This window comes from Stylophora pistillata, chromosome 12, assembly GCF_964205215.1.
Source record: "Stylophora pistillata chromosome 12, jaStyPist1.2, whole genome shotgun sequence".
NCBI lineage: Eukaryota > Metazoa > Cnidaria > Anthozoa > Scleractinia > Pocilloporidae > Stylophora > Stylophora pistillata.
In genome coordinates this window covers 17,081,520-17,085,000 of record NC_142530.1, presented here as the reverse complement: position 1 = coordinate 17,085,000, position 3,481 = coordinate 17,081,520, and positions in this window count along the sequence as shown.

Here is a 3,481-nt window from a genome sequence, read left to right as displayed (position 1 = left end):
GTTTGGTGATTCCCAGCGACAGTACTTAGACTCGAAATTTAAAGTAGGGCAAGCAACAGGAGTGAAACTTTATCCAGTGGATGTTGCACGTGACATGCGTTACGCGCGAAACCAGGAAGGGGAAAATCTGTTCACAGTAAGTGAATTTTTGACCGAACAGGAAATTCAGTCATACTTTTCAAGACGAGCCTCTAAACTCCGGCATTCTCATTCGGACGATCCAGTATTTGATCAAGACGAAGATATTATGGCCGCTGAAGAAGAAATCGCTTACGAAAATGTTCGCGCAGTTGTGTTAGAGGAGGTGGGACTAAGGCACCCAAGTGTTTTTGACACCTTCAACTTATGTGACGGGCACAAGGCAGGTAAACTGCGACAGCTAAGTGTTTCCATGCTGCATTCCATTTGCAAACATTTTGACATTGAGGTGATGAACATCAAAGGACGACGCAAAGCTACTTACTTGTCCCTACTGGAGAACGTCTGGTAGCATGCAGTTGTAGTAACAGTTAGGGTCTATAACGACTAATTAAATGAACATTCCAACATCAGCATTCTTTTATTTTACGTTTGAAAGCAAAAAACTTATAATTGGCTTGGAAATACGGCTTAACTGAGGGAAATCAGGCCTTCGACTTTCATCAACTTTAATTTTACTTTCTTACTGAAGTATAGAGCATTACGCCTGATGCCAAAATTGTACCTGCCAGGATCCCATGCCGGTAAAATCCTTCAGATCCTAGGCTGTCTGGTTTTTAGCTGTAAATATTTTTTATTTCATCACGGAGACTTAAGGTTTTCTTCCCGGGTAATAAGCACCGGATGGGAGGGAGGTTTGGGATTTGGTGAGATGGAAGGATTGTAATATATTTTTTTTTAATTTCCAACAGGAGATTAGCTCCTGTCCCAAGATTGATTTTGTTTGTTTGTTTGTTTGTTTTTTTATCGAAAAGCCTACTCAGCTTATTATGGGATTTACCTGAGAATGTTTTTGTCTGCTTTGGACCCAAGTCCAAGCCCAAGCCTAAGACCAAAATCCCTCAGCTAAACTAGATTACGTGACATCCTCTTTGACTAGACCCAGGTAAGGGGGTGGGGATTTGGGCTTTCTCTGACCGGTAGAAACTGACATTGCCCATACAATAAATGATTTTCCAAAGAATAGTGACGCTTTAAACATTTTCAGTACACGGTTCTATGCTGCTGTCACGCTGTGTCCACGACATGAATTTTTTTTAAAAGAAAAGAAAAACAGTGGACAAGAAAAGAAACTCTTTTTCTCTTATTGAAGTTATACTCATGCTCTACAGTCTAGTTTAATACCTATTACTTATCCTTCGTGTGAATTAACCCTAAACAACAAAAACAACAACCGGAAAAAAAAAAAAAAAAACACTATCCATTTGTGGAGCCGAAACTTTTGTCATTTTATTACATTTTCATTTGGTCTTTTAGTTCCAGATTATTTACAGCCGCTCAGCTTTGAGTGCCAGTTTTCCTCAGGGGACTTCACAGAAGTATCTCAGACGGTTGATAAGCCAAAACCCATATGAAGGAAAAGGACCGAGACCTTAGCGCTATGTTTTCTTGTTCACACGAGGGTTGCGTTGAGGCAGCGTCACTATTTAATTCCCAACAGGAGATCGGCTCCTGTCCCAAGATTGATTTTGTTTGTTTGTCTTTTTTCGAAAACCCCACACAGCTTTTTTCTTCTTTTTTAGCGATTACGGGATTTACTAGGGAATGTTTTTGTCTGCTTTGGACCCAAGCCCAAGCCCAAACTCTCCCACCCCCACCCTCCTACCTGGGTGTGGTAAAAAAGGATGTCACGCAGTCTAGTTTAGCTGAGGGATTTTGGTCTTTTTTCAACAATATATGTATGTGAGCTGAGTAAATATTTGTCCTATTCTTCCACCATTGCTCGTACGATTTCTTTTAGACGAAATGCGAACATTGTGATGAATACTTTTCATATTTAGATAACTGGTACAAGTCAGGCTTCAAAGGAAACAAATGCGCAGGTACGGGAAGTATTGTCGAGAGGTTTACAGCTCAATTTCGCGCAATAAAAATGCTTTTCCTTTCAGATAATTGCCACTACGAAGTCATAATCGTTTCTTCAGTTTTTGAACTAGTGGAAAAGGATCGCATTTAAACTGCTGTCCAGGTTCACTCTTGTACTGCTTTTATTCGTCATTGCAACCGCAAGTTCAAGTTGTAAGTTTCAGGCAAGTACCGTTGATGTTTTCAGTTCTCAAAACTTGCCGTTTAAATTGCCCCAAAATTTTATTTCATAAATTGAAAGAAAAATGATTTCTCGTACTCTGGAATAGCATTTGTACAACGAAAGCCATGTACCAGGAAGAGTTTTTTTCCGTTGAAAAATGGCAAAATTGATAGTCGCGATGAAACTGTTTTAGAGGGTAATTTTGAAAAATAATTAAAAATTTAGATTGGAATCTTTTGAAATTACAATAACGTTTTCATACAAAGGAAGGGTCGTAAAATCATCCTATATCGCAATAGTCATGGTCTTTGATTCCGTTTCTTTTCACCACGCGAGGATGCGAAGCACATTTTTCGGTGGTTTAAGGACCTCTCGGAGGTAGAAATTCAAAAAAATTATTTTTTCGGAAAATATCAATCACAAGAAACTGAATCTTGCATTTTCTAAAATAGTTTCATTAGGGCTTTAATGTGACAAAGTTTGGGAGATTTTGATTTTTCCATCTTGCACACCTATACGTGGTATTTACAGAAAGTCGCTCTTAAGATCGAGAAAGATTGTTCAACGACTTTATTACATGGAAATTCCACGTTCTAAACCTTGGGAATTTATCACGAATTCGATGCAAAAAGTTTTAAAAAAAAACCACATCAACAAATGTTGCACAAACATACGTTACCAGGCGGCTACCCCAATCCTATAATTAACCAATCAGACCACAACCAGCTTAACATTTCCAGCAAGATAAGCTTTCATGCTATTTCTTGAGATATGGTTGATAGATATCTTTATTTCTTACAGTATACCGCCATAACAATTATACAAACATTTTTCTTCAGCTTCTCAGGTCAATAGATTCACTACGTGTCAAAGTTTCTTGCGATAAGGAATTCGTTTAAGACTTGTTACTGTTGTGGTCCTATCCACAGTACGCCATCAACCGAACGGTGGCAAATTACCATGAACTGTTTTCAAATTATTTTCGGACACATTTTCATACCGTGAATTAAAGTTGTATAGTAAGTTTCGGGCAAAATTCGAACCTCTTCAGATAATCCCTGAAATAATCTGAAAAAGCACAAACATGACTTACATCTGCCAAGACACTACACTACTTAGCCTATTCCTCGCCTTTCGACATGTAAAATGTGGAAAGATCAATCTAACATCTTGAAAACCTGGTCAAATAATAATAACAACAACAATAATAATAATAATAATAATAATAATAATAATAATAGTAATAATAATAAT